A 20,000-nucleotide genomic window follows, 5' to 3' on the forward strand; every position below is an offset into this window, starting at 1 on the left:
ATATATTATGTGTGTGTTATTATATATAACTCTACCCATCTTCACTCGCGATGAGCTAGGGTAGGAGAAATATACATACAACACATATAACACACTATTTTTTGCGTACATATTAAAAATATATACACAAATAATGTGTCTTTTTGTTTGTTTGTTCATTTTGTTATTTAACGCTATTTTATATAGCGCAAATACTTTTTTTTTATTAATAAGTCATAACAAGTTATAACTATTAATTTTTCATTTTATATAATAGCCTCCCCAATAACTATATATAAAATTTTACACATGTATAAATACATGTGTACTGTGTTTCTGTCTTTGTACACTATATTAATTGTGTATAATTTTTATACACCTATAGTATATCAAAAACTCATTAAGAACATAGTTCTTAATGTATCACACCAGACTAATTAACGATATAGGGGCAACCAGGTCGGACTTGTTTGGTTTTTCCTACTCCCAAATATCTTTTTCTGTATAGAGGGATTCTAACGACCAGTCGTAATGAACCATAAAAAGGAACAAACTGTCGATACGAAAGAACCATATACATAGTAAAAATTAACGATAGAAGTAAAATATTACAACTATCTTTATGTATATTACGCTACGAATATACAGGATTTATTTGAAATCATTGATTTCTCTTTGCCATATGAAGTAGTTTTGTGCCACTATTTCTTTATGTGACACCTTTTTTTCAAAATATACCACTAAATTATCAAGCCTTCTATTATAATAAAAAAAAATATTTACTATAATAGAATCAAGCTTCTCCACTATATATTATTATACTGATGTGTCTATTTATTTATGTGTTGCTGCCATATTATAATTCGTCAACCGCATCTCTATAAGCACTATTATTTTAATGATGCCCCAGTTCATTAAATATTATATGAAGTAATTTTACTTCGTGCTGATGCTAACTCCATGAAGTAGTTTTGTGCCACTACTTCTTTATGTGACACCTTTTTTTCAAAATATACCACTAAATTATCAAGCCTTCTATTATAATAAAAAAATATTTACTATAATAGAATCAAGCTTCTCCACTATATATTATTATACTGATGTGTCTATTTATTTATATGTTGCTGCCATATTATAATTCGTCAACCGCATCTCTATAAGCACTATTATTTTAATGATGCCCCAGTTCATTAAATATTATATGAAGTAATTTTACTTCGTGCTGATGCTAACTCCATGAAGTAGTTTTGTGCCACTACTTCTATCTGCAGTAGCATTTTTTCAAAATGTACCACTAAATTCAACATGTATTTATGCACCTCCATAACCAAACATAAATACATTTATAGTGTGTTTATTACGAATAAACACACTATATTTATTTTAATACCTTGGGACACCATTTGTATATATGGGCTTACTTTAAATTCCACCAGACTTTAGTAAAACCCATATATATTATATGTATTTTATGCACCTCCAAACATAAATACATTTATAGTGTGTTTATTATGAATAAACACACTATATTTATTTTAATACCTTGGGACACCATTTTTATATATGGGCTTACTTTAAATTCAACCAGACTATAGTAAAACCCATATATATTCTATACTAAATGCATCTGCACTATTAATGCCGCCACTACATTAATTTATATGAAAAAGTAATTTTACTTCTTCGTGCAGAAGCACACTCCACAAGTATGTTTTGTGCCACTACTTCTATCTGCAGTAGCATTTTTTCAAAATGTACCACTAAATTCAACATGTATTTATGCACCTCCATAACCAAACATAAATACATTTATAGTGTGTTTATTACGAATAAACACACTATATTTATTTTAATACCTTGGGACACCATTTGTATATATGGGCTTACTTTAAATTCCACCAGACTTTAGTAAAACCCATATATATTATATGTATTTTATGCACCTCCAAACATAAATACATTTATAGTGTGTTTATTATGAATAAACACACTATATTTATTTTAATACCTTGGGACACCATTTTTATATATGGGCTTACTTTAAATTCAACCAGACTATAGTAAAACCCATATATATTCTATACTAAATGCATCTGCACTATTAATGCCGCCACTACATTAATTTATATGAAAAAGTAATTTTACTTCTTCGTGCAGAAGCACACTCCACAAGTATGTTTTGTGCCACTACTTCTATCTGCAGTAGCATTTTTTCAAAATGTACCACTAAATTCAACATGTATTTATGCACCTCCATAACCAAACATAAATACATTTATAGTGTGTTTATTACGAATAAACACACTATATTTATTTTAATACCTTGGGACACCATTTGTATATATGGGCTTACTTTAAATTCCACCAGACTTTAGTAAAACCCATATATATTATATGTATTTTATGCACCTCCAAACATAAATACATTTATAGTGTGTTTATTATGAATAAACACACTATATTTATTTTAATACCTTGGGACACCATTTTTATATATGGGCTTACTTTAAATTCAACCAGACTATAGTAAAACCCATATATATTCTATACTAAATGCATCTGCACTATTAATGCCGCCACTACATTAATTTATATGAAAAAGTAATTTTACTTCTTCGTGCAGAAGCACACTCCACAAGTATGTTTTGTGCCACTACTTCTATCTGCGGTAGCATTTTTTCAAAATGTACCACTAAATTCAACATGTATTTATGCACCTCCAAACCAAACATAAATACATTTATAGTGTGTTTATTTGGAATAAACACACTATATTTATTTTAACACATGGGTTACTTCATATATAGTGTGTTTATAATGAATAAACACACTATATTTTAATGCATAGGTTATTTCATATATAGTGTGTTTATTATGAATAAACACACTATATTTATTTTAATGCATGAGCTACTTCATATGTAGTGTGTTTATTTTGAATAAACACACTATATTTATTTTAACTATACAAATGCATGTTATTTTAGTAATACATTTCATATAAAATGCTACAGCATAAAGAAGTAGTGGCACAAAACACCTATATATACATGGTGTCTGTTGCTTGAACAAACACTTGTATATATTATGAAGGAAAATTTTTCTTCATGGTGCGAGAACACCACTGACTCTATAGGTGTTTTGTGCCACTATTTCTTTATGCGGTAGCATTTTATATAAAATATATGACTAAAATGACATTTACCTCTATAGGTTAAATACGTTTATAGTGTGTTTATTTGGAATAAACACACTGTATTTTAATGCATGGGTTACTTCATATATAGTGTGTTTATTATTAATAAACACACAATATTTATTTTAACACATGGGTTACTTCATATATAGTGTGTTTATAATGAATAAACACACTATATTTATTATAATACCTTGGGACACCATTTGTATATATGGGCTTACTTTAAATTCCACCAGACTTTAGTAAAACCCATATATATTATATGTATTTATGCACCTCCAAACCAAACATAAATACACTTATAGTGTGTTTATTATGAATAAACACACTATATTTATTATAATACCTTGGGACACCATTTGTATATATGGGCTTACTTTAAATTCCACCAGACTTTAGTAAGAAACATTTGTATTCCTTAATAAATGCATACTTTGTATGTACATTTATATATATTTACACGCCAATACTATAGAATATAGTAATTGGCATGCGGGTTCTTGTTTATAACATTTCTGATACTCTATGTACACACATTCCAAAGTGATACATAGCGTTATTATATACTTAAGACTTTTCGCATATGCTCAAGTCAAGGGCAAGTATATATTTATGCATGCCAATACTATAATATAGTAAAATTGGCGTGCGGGTGTGCTTGTTTGTAACATTTCTGATATACTATGTACACATTCCATAGTGATACATAGAGTTATTATATATTTAAGACTTTTCGCATAAGCTCAAGTCAAGGGCAAGTATATATTTACACATGCCAATACTATAATATAGTAAAATTGGCGTGCGGGTGTGCTTGTTTGTAACATTTCTGATATACTATGTACACATTCCATAGTGATACATAGAGTTATTATATATTTAAGACTTTTCGCATATGCTCAAGTCAAGGGCAAGTATATATTTATGCATGCCAATACTATAATATAGTAAAATTGGCGTGCGGGTGTGCTTGTTTGTAACATTTCTGATATACTATGTACACATTCCATAGTGATACATAGAGTTATTATATACTTAAGACTTTTCGCATAAGCTCAAGTCAAGGGCAAGTATATATTTACACATGCCAATACTATAATATAGTAAAATTGGCGTGCGGGTGTGCTTGTTTGTAACATTTCTGATATACTTATGTACACATTTCATAGTGATACATATATACTTAAGACTTTTCGCATATGCTCCAAGGGGCAAGTATATATTGACTTGTATATATTATATATTTACACGAGCCAATACTATACTAGAATATAGTAATTGGCATGCGCGTTCTTGTTTATAACATTTCTGATACTCTATGTACACATTCCAAAGTGATATACATAGAGTTATTATATACTTAAGATTTTTCGCATGCTCAAAGAGACAAGTATATATTAATTTTATACATAGGGACACCATTATGTATATTATTTTGTAGTATATAGGTGGGTGGTTATAATATATATAGGTTAAATATATATAAAAAAAAAAATAATAATAATTAATAATAATGGCAGGCCTTAATGAATACACACACCACCACCAACAGTGAGTGAAACACCGGCTACCATTATTGATGATTCTCGATTGACTCTATATATATATATTATATATTATTATATATACTACATGCACAATGTACAAAACCATTGCGAAGTCGTATATTTTTATATATAAACATATTATATATATCGTCGAATCATCAAGCAAAGGATAAGCTTCAGTGGATCGCAGTATGGCAGCTGCTCAACCACTTACAACACCTTGCCCGTTACAAAAGTCGTTTACAATTGATTCTAGGCTTTGTCATTGTATTAAATAATGTTTTAATAAGTAACTAGCATTGGCACCAGGTGATCGAAGATCCTCCAAAGTTAACTATGTTACTCATAACATTGGCATCACATATTCATTGTCGTTTATAAATGCATATAAACTTTTAATGATTTAGAAGCCATACAATGCAAATTGCCCCATTTTTATCATTGCAGTCCAGCACGGATACGACCTTAGAGGCGTTCAGGCATAATCCAACGGACGTAGCGTCATACCACTGTTCGCTCGAACAAGTATTGTGCCATAGGTCCGTACCTGCGGTTCCTCTCGTACTACGCAGGAATGCTGTCGCAACAACGTTTTTGTCATTAGTAGGGTAAAACTAACCTGTCTCACGACGGTCTAAACCCAGCTCACGTTCCCTTGCATGGGTGAACAATCCAACGCTTGGTGAATTTTGCTTCACAATGATAGGAAGAGCCGACATCGAAGGATCAAAAAGCGACGTCGCTATGAACGCTTGGCCGCCACAAGCCAGTTATCCCTATGGTAACTTTTCTGACACCTCTTGTTAAAAACTCTTTAAACCAAAAGGATCGATAGGCCGAGCTTTTGCTGTCCCTGTGTGTACTGGACACCGAGATCAAGTCAGCTTTTGCCCTTTTGCTCTATGTGTGGTTTCTGTCCGCACTGAGCTGGCCTTGGGACACCTCCGTTATTATTTGAGAGATGTACCGCCCCAGTCAAACTCCCTACCTGGCAATGTCCTTGAATTGGATCATACCGGAGTAATTGGAGTTATACCAAATTCATAAATTGAAAATACACATAAATGCGCATCCTCTCATTATTAGAATTTGTTTGCAATTATATAACAAACTCATGATACTTTGATCAAGAAGCTTGCATCAAAACCCAATACCATAAGATATATAAAAATATATCCGTATAATGGCTAGGAAATGATACACGTTCCATTTAATCAAGTAAGTAAGGAAACAATAAGAGTAGTGGTATTTCATTGGCGATACTAAACCGAAATCTAATATCTCCCACTTATTCTACACCTCTTATGTCTCCTTACACTGCCAGATTAGAGTCAAGCTCAAAAGGGTCTTCTTTCCCCGCTAATTATTCCAAGCCCGTTCCCTTGGCTGTGGTTTCGCTAGATAGTAGATAGGGACATTCGTCACGGATCTCTCCGGGATTTGTTTTATGTGGCGTGTACCACAACAAAGGGTTTACTACCACAACACTCAAGTCAGACAAGTGTGCATACACACTGCATTCACAGTGTGTATGTACACAAGACCGACTACAGTGCACGGGTTTTGGTACGATGCGCCAAACCAGTCGCCCCAGCTAACAACCACCAGCAAATACAGTGGGAGCTTCGCCAGTACCAATTCGGGATATATGCTTGTCGGGCATATATCCCCCTCTTGGATGGGAGGCGAAGTGCATCTAAACACCTCTGCTGCTCTCAGGGTCGCAGCGCCCGGTTGGAAAACGCAACTCCACGCCGAATAAAGGCCGAAGCCAATACTCTACCCGCGATGTAGGTGACAACCACAGCCACTACGATACTCCCACAAGGGGGCCTACCTCAATGGGGAGCCCTTGGAGAACTCCCCAACCCGTAGTACCGAAACTTCAACTCATACCGCCCTGAACAGCGGCATGAGTAGGACTCGGTGAGCCCTGGCCCTTTTGCCCGACAGCACGGATGGGTTAACCAGCTTTTTGCCACATCAGTCGCCTCATACGACAAGCCGTGACCGCTGAGATGGTATTCTAAGCCCCGCCATCACACGGGGGAGGTGCCAGTTTTGGCTGATTTTAGCCCGGGACTGGCAGCCCAATGTTCACCGGCTGTTCATCACGTTGCCGACGCCGTGCGAACACAGCGTCAGCGAACGCCTCCAGCCTCTGCATCCTCTCTGGCGTCTCCGTCACACCAGACACCCTCCAGATGCCGCTCCTCAACTCGATCCCAAGTCCTGCGAGGTCACGAAGATCCGCGTACAGCGGGCATACACACAAGATGTGCAGCCAATCCTCCTCCTCAGCGCCGCATGAGCATGCAGGCGCGTCGGCGATGCCTCTCCTGTGCAGAAACTCGTTCATCGAGCCATGTCCCGTCATCAGGAATCCAGCACGCAGGCTGAACCTGAAGCTCCTGCGACTGTAGACGAAGCCTGCGTCTGGGAAAAAACGATGGGTCGTGCGCCCGCACTCACCGTCGTCATCCCATCGGAGCTGCCACTCACGTAGCAGGCATTCGTCTAGCAGCGCCTTCCTCTGCCTCTTATCCACGTCCGCCAAGTCCTGGCCGTGCAGCCACTCTCCCTCCTCCAGCGGGTAGCCCTTGCGCAGTTTGAACATGATTGCCAATTGCTTGGCAACCAAGTCAAACGGTGCGGCTCCTGCCAGCACCTGTAGCGCGACCGTCGAGACTGTGCGACACACTGGCAGTGTTGCCAGTAGTGTCACTCTCTGGCAGGACATGAGGCGCCTCTTGGGCGCAACCTGCCCTGCCTGTCGGTACCATACCGACGCACCAAACAGTGCGCACGGTATCATCAGGCCCGCATAGATGGTTCTCTTTGCCTCCGGACTGAGGCCCCAGTCCACGCGCAGCACTCGCGCCAGTCTTCCCGCGACGCCCAGCATCTTCCCGCGTAGGGACACTATGTGCGGCATAAAGCTCATCCGCTCGCCGACCATAATGCCCAGGTACTTTGTGCAGGGCACGTACGGCAGAGCCATCCCCCGGTAACGTACCCAGGGAGGTCTGCTGCGTGCCAAAGTACCCTTCAGCAGCATGATGTGTGTCTTAGTGGTGGATACCGAAACGCCTGCTTCGGCACCCCACTCTCCGACGATGCTCATCAGCCGCTCGCTCTCCTCTTCCAACGCACGTCTCGCGTTCGCCTCCACGAGGATGAGCAGGTCATCAGCATAAGCGCTGAAGGTGCACTCCTGCTCCAGCCTCCTCAGCAACACGTCCATAGCCAAATTCCAAATATATGGACCGCTAATGGACCCCTGTGGGCAACCTCGAGTTACCGACACAGTCTCCTCTCCGCAATTGCTCAGCATGGACGCGCTCCTGCCAGAAAAATAGCTCTGCCACAAGCTAATTTCTCGGCATCCCGCGTCGTCCAATCGGCGCATTACGTAACTCCACTCCAAGTGGTCGAAGGCTCCTTTGAAGTCCACGAATAATCCAAGCACGTATCGGGCCGGGCTGGCCGCGACCGTGCTTGTCACGTGCCTCCACGCGTCCTCCACGCAGCGTCCAGGTTTGAAGCCGAATTGCCATCTGCAGCCTTCCGGCACTGCCTCCTTGAGACGGTCCACCATGATCGCCTCCAGCACTTTACCGAACACCGGCAGCAAGCAGATACCTCGATAGGAAGCAGGATCGTTCCTGTTCCCATCAGGCCCTTTGAGCAAAGCGACCACACGTGGCCGCTTCCACTCTTCCGGGAAGTATCCACTTGCTAAACAGCGGGAATACAACGCTGCCAAGTGCTGGGGGATAGCTCTCCAGACCGCCTTTGCAACCGCTCCAGTGATCCCATCCAATCCTGGCGATCGCCTGCTCCTCAACCGTGCAATACATGCAGACACCTCCGAAACCTCGAGAGCTGGAGGGGCAACTTCGGCAATGGCTATGGGAGCTCTGGACTCCGCAACTGGGAAAAAGTTGCGGAGGAGCACTCGCGCACAGTCGTTCCACGAAACGACTGTCTCGCCATTGGCCCGAAGCGACCCTATCTCGGCGTTTCCTCTGCGTCTGTTATTGCAGATCCGGTATACATGGCCCCACGGGTCGTCTCTGTGCTCCTGCACAAAACGCCGCCAGTCGTCCTCCTTCGCCTTCAGTATTTGCTTCTTGTACTGAGCCAAGGCAATCCTCAGCTCAGTAGCAAGAAGCCGCTCGTCATCGGTGTGATGACGACGCGCATACTGCCTTCGGCGTCGCACTCTCCTCACCCGTCGGCGCATGTCGTCCAACTCAGCCGTCCACCAGTTCACTCTCCGAACTGTACTCGTCTCACGGCGTCCTATCGCCCTGTCGCACGCATGGTGTACGACAGACCGTAGGGCCGCTACCTGCTCGTCCATCGGTGCATCCGCCGAAATCGCCTCCGCTCCTCCGATGACCTCCTCATCGAACAATCGCCAACGCGCTCTCGCGAGATTCCAGGACGGCACAGGAGTATTGGTACTCTCAACTGCGTTCTGGGGTCCAGGTGTCACCACAACAGAGATTCTGTTGTGGTCACTCAGGACCCACTCGTCCACTCTCCATTGGTATGCAGCCCATACCAATGCTGCGTCGTTGGCGATTGTGACGTCAATGTCACTCCTCCCGTTCGGTCCATCGAAGGTGAATACCTCGCTATATTCATTTAGCGCTCCAGCACTACTCCCCGTGATCCACTCGGCCAGCAGCTCACCCCGCTGTTGGTTTAAATGTCCCTGATTCGCATCAGAGACTTTGCTAAACCACAGGGGGGATACTGCGTTCGCGTCGAGTCCGAGGATGGCAGGCGTGTTGCTAGCGCGCAACAACACTGCATCCAAGTAGCCTAGATACGGCTCAATCTCGGCTCCAAATTGGCAGTATACGGAGGACAGGTAGGCTGTGCCAAAGCCACCCGTCACTCTCACGCATACCCCAAGGTCCGTTGTGAGGTCCTCCATTTGGACGCACACGACATCAGGGTCATCCACAATGATGGCCGCCTTCTTCCTCCTGTCAGTGTAGACTCGCATACTGGATGGCAGTCCAGTAACGCGATCCAAGTGGGGGCTAACATAAGGTTCCTGGATCAGAGCGAAGGTGTATCCAGAATTCCTTATCCTAACCCCACACTCTATTGTTGCGTCGCTGCATCTCCCACAATTCGCTTGGATGAATCTAAACATGATTAATGTCTAGCTTGCACCCTCGCTATCACCGCTGCATATATCGGACATGCCTCCGAGAGCGTGCGATGCCCCGAAGGATGCCCTTTCATGCGGCAGTTGCGGCAGTCCGCCGGCTTGTTGCATTTGGCCGCAATGTGTCCGGTCTCCCCACATTGACGACACGCCGTGGTTGCGTTGCACTCCGCCACCTTGTGGTTAAATGACATGCACCTGTGGCATGCATACGTGCGAACCAGCTTCCTGCATCTGAAGGAATGGCAGCTCACGAAGATTCTGCCGGCTTTCTCCAGGATGGTTGCTGCTGCCTCATCCACGTCGAGCGTCAGATTGATCCTGCCACCGTCCGTGACAGACCACCTCTTGGTCTCCAACCTGACCGCCTCCTTATATTTCTCCGAGGTCATCTCCTCCTTGAAATTAAGGGCGTACGCCTCCTCCAGGAACTGCTCCGGCGAAACCTCCGTGTCAACGTCATATACGATGACTTTTTGGCGCAGTCCTCTGTTCGGCTGGACGACCAGTCCGGCCTCCTTAAACTTTTGGCTGCTCAAAAGGCTCTTCATGTCGCCTTCGGACATCATTCGCAGCACTGTTTCCCCTCGCTTCGTTTGGTGGATGCCATGAACCCGGTAGTTCGTGCCTGGCATCACCTCCTTCTTCATGATTTGCACCACCTGCTCGCTCGTGACCGTCGGGTCTTGACTGGCCAGCACTGCTGAGTATGTTTCAGCAGGCTTCTTGGGGCGCGGCAGGGCTGTGGACACAGCCTTGGTGGCAGCAGTGGACGTCTTTGGCACCGTTGGCACCGTTGGCAGCGTGGTGGGGGGCACCGCTTGCGAGCTCTTGGTGGCTCCGACTCTACACTCCAGCTGGCTCACTCGCAGCATGAGAGCCGTGATCAGGTCTTCATATTTGGCGGTCGCATCCGCAACGGCCTTCGACTGCGCTGGCTTCATCTGCGCCTCCAGTAGGGCATCCCTTGCCATTTTCTTAATGGCTGACAGCTCTGCCATAACGGCAGAGGTGCCACTAGCCACGATACTCACTGCTGAGCATCGTGGTACAGCGGGAGCAGCAGGGGGGACGTCAGCGCTCGCAGCAGCGGCTGCATACGTCGCAGCAGCGCATGGCGGCAGAATGGCTCCGGCAGCGGGCAGCGCCCTCTCTGCGACTGCGGCATACGACCTCGCGACGGTGGTCGGTGCCAGCGGCTTCTTAAATACAGCCTCCGTTTTGGGCTTCGCGACGGCGGCGTCGGCTATAGTAGCCGGTTTCGCGGCGGCAGCGGTGGCGGCAGCGGCGTCAGTGGCCGGCTTCGCGGTAACTCCCTCGGCATTGGTGCCGGCGGCTTTGTCGGCAGCGAGCGACGCGGTACTTATCGCGACGGCGCTGTCGGCGGCGACAGCGTTGGCAGCAGAGTTGGCGGCAGAATTGGCGGCGGCGACGTCGGCAACCCATTGCGACGCAGTTGCTCCGTCATCCAAGTCAGGGGACGAGGAGGAGGAGGCTGCTACACCTGCCTTCTCCCTAATCCTCTTCTTGGTAGGCGAAACATCCTCTGCCTCGCAATCCGCTGGCGACGCCGTGTTCAGCCCTCTGTCGCCACCCTTTCGCGTTTTGGACCGCTCGCGAGTGGCTTTACCACCACCTCGATTGTTGTCCCGCTCGTGGAGATGGTCATCGGCCATCTCCACGTCATTACAACTGTTGTTGTTGTTGCTGCACCGGCTATTAGACCGGGTTCGCACCATGTTGGTGCTCTCAGTTTTTCTTTCCGCGAGTGCACTTACACGTATACGCACACTATTGCAGTCTCTTATCTGCTTGTTCTATTTTTAGAACGCTGTTTGTCATAAACAAGTAAACAACTTGTTTACTTGTCGCTGATTGGTCACTTGGCACTTGCTGATAAGCAAACTCACTTTCAAAAAAATATGATGCGCGCACCGAAATCACACGTCCGCTCGCGACGACCGTCTAAAGCAAACTGAGTAGATAGGGACATTCGTCACGGATCTCTCCGGGATTTGTTTTATGTGGCGTGTACCACTACAAAGGGTTTACTACCACAACACTCAAGTCAGACAAGTGTGCATACACACTGCATTCACAGTGTGTATGTACACAAGACCGACTACAGTGCACGGGTTTTGGTACGATGCGCCAAACCAGTCGCCCCAGCTAACAACCACCAGCAAATACAGTGGGAGCTTCGCCAGTACCAATTCGGGATATATGCTTGTCGGGCATATATCCCCCTCTTGGATGGGAGGCGAAGTGCATCTAAACACCTCTGCTGCTCTCAGGGTCGCAGCGCCCGGTTGGAAAACGCAACTCCACGCCGAATAAAGGCCGAAGCCAATACTCTACCCGCGATGTAGGTGACAACCACAGCCACTACGATACTCCCACAAGGGGGCCTACCTCAATGGGGAGCCCTTGGAGAACTCCCCAACCCGTAGTACCGAAACTTCAACTCATACCGCCCTGAACAGCGGCATGAGTAGGACTCGGTGAGCCCTGGCCCTTTTGCCCGACAGCACGGATGGGTTAACCAGCTTTTTGCCACATCAGTCGCCTCATACGACAAGCCGTGACCGCTGAGATGGTATTCTAAGCCCCGCCATCACACGGGGGAGGTGCCAGTTTTGGCTGATTTTAGCCCGGGACTGGCAGCCCAATGTTCACCGGCTGTTCATCACGTTGCCGACGCCGTGCGAACACAGCGTCAGCGAACGCCTCCAGCCTCTGCATCCTCTCTGGCGTCTCCGTCACACCAGACACCCTCCAGATGCCGCTCCTCAACTCGATCCCAAGTCCTGCGAGGTCACGAAGATCCGCGTACAGCGGGCATACACACAAGATGTGCAGCCAATCCTCCTCCTCAGCGCCGCATGAGCATGCAGGCGCGTCGGCGATGCCTCTCCTGTGCAGAAACTCGTTCATCGAGCCATGTCCCGTCATCAGGAATCCAGCACGCAGGCTGAACCTGAAGCTCCTGCGACTGTAGACGAAGCCTGCGTCTGGGAAAAAACGATGGGTCGTGCGCCCGCACTCACCGTCGTCATCCCATCGGAGCTGCCACTCACGTAGCAGGCATTCGTCTAGCAGCGCCTTCCTCTGCCTCTTATCCACGTCCGCCAAGTCCTGGCCGTGCAGCCACTCTCCCTCCTCCAGCGGGTAGCCCTTGCGCAGTTTGAACATGATTGCCAATTGCTTGGCAACCAAGTCAAACGGTGCGGCTCCTGCCAGCACCTGTAGCGCGACCGTCGAGACTGTGCGACACACTGGCAGTGTTGCCAGTAGTGTCACTCTCTGGCAGGACATGAGGCGCCTCTTGGGCGCAACCTGCCCTGCCTGTCGGTACCATACCGACGCACCAAACAGTGCGCACGGTATCATCAGGCCCGCATAGATGGTTCTCTTGGCCTCCGGACTGAGGCCCCAGTCCACGCGCAGCACTCGCGCCAGTCTTCCCGCGACGCCCAGCATCTTCCCGCGTAGGGACACTATGTGCGGCATAAAGCTCATCCGCTCGCCGACCATAATGCCCAGGTACTTTGTGCAGGGCACGTACGGCAGAGCCATCCCCCGGTAACGTACCCAGGGAGGTCTGCTGCGTGCCAAAGTACCCTTCAGCAGCATGATGTGTGTCTTAGTGGTGGATACCGAAACGCCTGCTTCGGCACCCCACTCTCCGACGATGCTCATCAGCCGCTCGCTCTCCTCTTCCAACGCACGTCTCGCGTTCGCCTCCACGAGGATGAGCAGGTCATCAGCATAAGCGCTGAAGGTGCACTCCTGCTCCAGCCTCCTCAGCAACACGTCCATAGCCAAATTCCAAATATATGGACCGCTAATGGACCCCTGTGGGCAACCTCGAGTTACCGACACAGTCTCCTCTCCGCAATTGCTCAGCATGGACGCGCTCCTGCCAGAAAAATAGCTCTGCCACAAGCTAATTTCTCGGCATCCCGCGTCGTCCAATCGGCGCATTACGTAACTCCACTCCAAGTGGTCGAAGGCTCCTTTGAAGTCCACGAATAATCCAAGCACGTATCGGGCCGGGCTGGCCGCGACCGTGCTTGTCACGTGCCTCCACGCGTCCTCCACGCAGCGTCCAGGTTTGAAGCCGAATTGCCATCTGCAGCCTTCCGGCACTGCCTCCTTGAGACGGTCCACCATGATCGCCTCCAGCACTTTACCGAACACCGGCAGCAAGCAGATACCTCGATAGGAAGCAGGATCGTTCCTGTTCCCATCAGGCCCTTTGAGCAAAGCGACCACACGTGGCCGCTTCCACTCTTCCGGGAAGTATCCACTTGCTAAACAGCGGGAATACAACGCTGCCAAGTGCTGGGGGATAGCTCTCCAGACCGCCTTTGCAACCGCTCCAGTGATCCCATCCAATCCTGGCGATCGCCTGCTCCTCAACCGTGCAATACATGCAGACACCTCCGAAACCTCGAGAGCTGGAGGGGCAACTTCGGCAATGGCTATGGGAGCTCTGGACTCCGCAACTGGGAAAAAGTTGCGGAGGAGCACTCGCGCACAGTCGTTCCACGAAACGACTGTCTCGCCATTGGCCCGAAGCGACCCTATCTCGGCGTTTCCTCTGCGTCTGTTATTGCAGATCCGGTATACATGGCCCCACGGGTCGTCTCTGTGCTCCTGCACAAAACGCCGCCAGTCGTCCTCCTTCGCCTTCAGTATTTGCTTCTTGTACTGAGCCAAGGCAATCCTCAGCTCAGTAGCAAGAAGCCGCTCGTCATCGGTGTGATGACGACGCGCATACTGCCTTCGGCGTCGCACTCTCCTCACCCGTCGGCGCATGTCGTCCAACTCAGCCGTCCACCAGTTCACTCTCCGAACTGTACTCGTCTCACGGCGTCCTATCGCCCTGTCGCACGCATGGTGTACGACAGACCGTAGGGCCGCTACCTGCTCGTCCATCGGTGCATCCGCCGAAATCGCCTCCGCTCCTCCGATGACCTCCTCATCGAACAATCGCCAACGCGCTCTCGCGAGATTCCAGGACGGCACAGGAGTATTGGTACTCTCAACTGCGTTCTGGGGTCCAGGTGTCACCACAACAGAGATTCTGTTGTGGTCACTCAGGACCCACTCGTCCACTCTCCATTGGTATGCAGCCCATACCAATGCTGCGTCGTTGGCGATTGTGACGTCAATGTCACTCCTCCCGTTCGGTCCATCGAAGGTGAATACCTCGCTATATTCATTTAGCGCTCCAGCACTACTCCCCGTGATCCACTCGGCCAGCAGCTCACCCCGCTGTTGGTTTAAATGTCCCTGATTCGCATCAGAGACTTTGCTAAACCACAGGGGGGATACTGCGTTCGCGTCGAGTCCGAGGATGGCAGGCGTGTTGCTAGCGCGCAACAACACTGCATCCAAGTAGCCTAGATACGGCTCAATCTCGGCTCCAAATTGGCAGTATACGGAGGACAGGTAGGCTGTGCCAAAGCCACCCGTCACTCTCACGCATACCCCAAGGTCCGTTGTGAGGTCCTCCATTTGGACGCACACGACATCAGGGTCATCCACAATGATGGCCGCCTTCTTCCTCCTGTCAGTGTAGACTCGCATACTGGATGGCAGTCCAGTAACGCGATCCAAGTGGGGGCTAACATAAGGTTCCTGGATCAGAGCGAAGGTGTATCCAGAATTCCTTATCCTAACCCCACACTCTATTGTTGCGTCGCTGCATCTCCCACAATTCGCTTGGATGAATCTAAACATGATTAATGTCTAGCTTGCACCCTCGCTATCACCGCTGCATATATCGGACATGCCTCCGAGAGCGTGCGATGCCCCGAAGGATGCCCTTTCATGCGGCAGTTGCGGCAGTCCGCCGGCTTGTTGCATTTGGCCGCAATGTGTCCGGTCTCCCCACATTGACGACACGCCGTGGTTGCGTTGCACTCCGCCACCTTGTGGTTAAATGACATGCACCTGTGGCATGCATACGTGCGAACCAGCTTCCTGCATCTGAAGGAATGGCAGCTCACGAAGATTCTGCCGGCTTTCTCCAGGATGGTTGCTGCTGCCTCATCCACGTCGAGCGTCAGATTGATCCTGCCACCGTCCGTGACAGACCACCTCTTGGTCTCCAACCTGACCGCCTCCTTATATTTCTCCGAGGTCATCTCCTCCTTGAAATTAAGGGCGTACGCCTCCTCCAGGAACTGCTCCGGCGAAACCTCCGTGTCAACGTCATATACGATGACTTTTTGGCGCAGTCCTCTGTTCGGCTGGACGACCAGTCCGGCCTCCTTAAACTTTTGGCTGCTCAAAAGGCTCTTCATGTCGCCTTCGGACATCATTCGCAGCACTGTTTCCCCTCGCTTCGTTTGGTGGATGCCATGAACCCGGTAGTTCGTGCCTGGCATCACCTCCTTCTTCATGATTTGCACCACCTGCTCGCTCGTGACCGTCGGGTCTTGACTGGCCAGCACTGCTGAGTATGTTTCAGCAGGCTTCTTGGGGCGCGGCAGGGCTGTGGACACAGCCTTGGTGGCAGCAGTGGACGTCTTTGGCACCGTTGGCACCGTTGGCAGCGTGGTGGGGGGCACCGCTTGCGAGCTCTTGGTGGCTCCGACTCTACACTCCAGCTGGCTCACTCGCAGCATGAGAGCCGTGATCAGGTCTTCATATTTGGCGGTCGCATCCGCAACGGCCTTCGACTGCGCTGGCTTCATCTGCGCCTCCAGTAGGGCATCCCTTGCCATTTTCTTAATGGCTGACAGCTCTGCCATAACGGCAGAGGTGCCACTAGCCACGATACTCACTGCTGAGCATCGTGGTACAGCGGGAGCAGCAGGGGGGACGTCAGCGCTCGCAGCAGCGGCTGCATACGTCGCAGCAGCGCATGGCGGCAGAATGGCTCCGGCAGCGGGCAGCGCCCTCTCTGCGACTGCGGCATACGACCTCGCGACGGTGGTCGGTGCCAGCGGCTTCTTAAATACAGCCTCCGTTTTGGGCTTCGCGACGGCGGCGTCGGCTATAGTAGCCGGTTTCGCGGCGGCAGCGGTGGCGGCAGCGGCGTCAGTGGCCGGCTTCGCGGTAACTCCCTCGGCATTGGTGCCGGCGGCTTTGTCGGCAGCGAGCGACGCGGTACTTATCGCGACGGCGCTGTCGGCGGCGACAGCGTTGGCAGCAGAGTTGGCGGCAGAATTGGCGGCGGCGACGTCGGCAACCCATTGCGACGCAGTTGCTCCGTCATCCAAGTCAGGGGACGAGGAGGAGGAGGCTGCTACACCTGCCTTCTCCCTAATCCTCTTCTTGGTAGGCGAAACATCCTCTGCCTCGCAATCCGCTGGCGACGCCGTGTTCAGCCCTCTGTCGCCACCCTTTCGCGTTTTGGACCGCTCGCGAGTGGCTTTACCACCACCCTCGATTGTTGTCCCGCTCGTGGAGATGGTCATCGGCCATCTCCACGTCATTACAACTGTTGTTGTTGTTGCTGCACCGGCTATTAGACCGGGTTCGCACCATGTTGGTGCTCTCAGTTTTTCTTTCCGCGAGTGCACTTACACGTATACGCACACTATTGCAGTCTCTTATCTGCTTGTTCTATTTTTAGAACGCTGTTTGTCATAAACAAGTAAACAACTTGTTTACTTGTCGCTGATTGGTCACTTGGCACTTGCTGATAAGCAAACTCACTTTCAAAAAATATGATGCGCGCACCGAAATCACACGTCCGCTCGCGACGACCGTCTAAAGCAAACTGAGTAGATAGGGACAGTAGGAATCTCGTTAATCCATTCATGCGCGTCACTAATTAGATGACGAGGCATTTGGCTACCTTAAGAGAGTCATAGTTACTCCCGCCGTTGACCCGCGCTTACTTGAATTTCTTCACGTTGACATTCAGAGCACTGGGCAGAAATCACATTGTGTCAACACCCGCTAGGGCCATCACAATGCTTTGTTTTAATTAGACAGTCGGATTCCCCAAGTCCGTGCCAGTTCTGAATTGATTGTTAATTGATAATCGTTATAATTTAAAAGAGCTAAAACTGAAAGGTTTAACCCCTCCAGATTAGTATTCTTAAAAATTTTAGCAAGAAAGTTCCACAATTGGCTACGTAACTAACAATCCGGGGAACAAATGACGATCATTAAAAATAATCGAAATTCTATTTACCCAGAACGAGAACATAAACCATGTTATTGTTTCCCAATCAAGCCCGATTATCTCAATCTTCAGAGCCAATCCTTATCCCGAAGTTACGGATCTAATTTGCCGACTTCCCTTACCTACATTATTCCATCGACTAGAGACTCTTCACCTTGGAGACCAGCTGCGGATATTGGTACGGCCTGTTGAGAAGTTTGCGTGTCCCCACCATAAATTTTCAAGGTCCGAGGAGAAAATATCGACACAACAGTATATGTCATGCTCTTCTAGCCCATCTACCATATCTCTCTGCGAAAGACTTCCATGGTAGTACGGCTATAAAACAGAAAAGAAAACTCTTCCGATATCTCTCGACGGCTTCTTTATGGTCGTTCCTGTTGCCAGGATGAGCACAAGGCCCATATTTAATAACAAACGGATACTCAACAGGTTACGGAATTGGAACCGTATTCCCTTTCGTTCAAAATTATTCAAGTGTATCAATAATAATATGTATGTTGTGTATATATATATATATTTTTACTTGAAAATTTTCGGCTTTCGCCTTGAACTTAGGACCGACTAACTCGTGATCAACCACTGTTCACACGAAACCCTTCTCCACTTCAGTCCTCCAAGGTCTCATTCGATTATTTGCTACTACCACCAAGATCTGTACCAATGGCGGCTCCATGCAGGCTTACGCCAAACACTTCTACGCACACCATTGTACCTTCCTACTCACTAAAGTTTCAAAATTTATATTTTTATATAAATATGAATCATTTACTTTAGCGGTAATGTATAGGTATACAACTTAAGCGCCATCCATTTTAAGGGCTAGTTGCTTCGGCAGGTGAGTTGTTACACACTCCTTAGCGGATTACGACTTCCATGTCCACCGTCCTGCTGTTTTAAGCAACCAACGCCTTTCATGGTATCTGCATGAGTTGTTAATTTGGGCACCGTAACATTACGTTTGGTTCATCCCACAGCGCCAGTTCTGCTTACCAAAAGTGGCCCACTGGGCACATTATATCATAACCTTAAACTTCATTTCAAGAAAGTTAAGGTTCTTACCCATTTAAAGTTTGAGAATAGGTTAAGATCGTTTCGACCCTAAGGCCTCTAATCATTCGCTTTACCAGATAAGATTATTTTATGCAATATATAAATGCACCAGCTATCCTGAGGGAAACTTCGGAAGGAACCAGCTACTAGATGGTTCGATTGGTCTTTCGCCCCTATACTCAATTCTGACAATCGATTTGCACGTCAGAACTGTTTCGGTCTTCCATCAGGGTTTCCCCTGACTTCAACCTGATCAAGTATAGTTCACCATCTTTCGGGTCACAGCATATATGCTCAAGGTACGTTCCAGTTAGAGGTATAAATAATATAAATATTATTATACATAACTATATAGAGCGCCCCGGGATTGAATTAATAAACTATATAAAATAATTTAAAAACTAATCCCATTTGTATTGGTAGTCAAGTTAATTACGCCATTAGGTTTATAAAATAAATCCCAATGACTTGCATATATGTTAGACTCCTTGGTCCGTGTTTCAAGACGGGTCCCGAAGGTATCCTGAATCTTTCGCATTGTTAATCATACAAGTGCCTATAATAAATATAAATATCATAGATATAAATATCATTATATAATTTCGAAAAATTAACACACTGTATTTCATATCAATCTATCAGCACTTTATCAAATTTAATGACATTTATTCTATGTTATCAATGGGCAAGCCATAATAATTTGAATAAACTATAAGCCATATTTTATGATAAATTTTTGTATATGCTAATAGATTACAATGTCCTTATATGGGAAAAATGCACACTATTATTAATAATATTTATTAAATATTATAATTATAATGATGAATTTCCCATAATGGATATTCAGGTTCATCGGGCTTAACCTCTAAGCAGTTTCACGTA

General features: G+C 47.1%; 1 pseudogene; it reads right to left on the bottom strand.

Annotated features, from left to right (window-relative positions):
* Positions 1–17,603: 17,603 nt before the first annotated feature.
* LOC115630222 overlaps positions 17,604–20,000 on the bottom strand; it is a 2,809-nt pseudogene continuing 412 nt past the window's right edge.

Source organism: Scaptodrosophila lebanonensis, unplaced genomic scaffold, assembly GCF_003285725.1.
Source record: "Scaptodrosophila lebanonensis strain 11010-0011.00,11010-0021.00 unplaced genomic scaffold, SlebRS2 tig00000365-arrow-arrow-pilon, whole genome shotgun sequence".
NCBI lineage: Eukaryota > Metazoa > Arthropoda > Insecta > Diptera > Drosophilidae > Scaptodrosophila > Scaptodrosophila lebanonensis.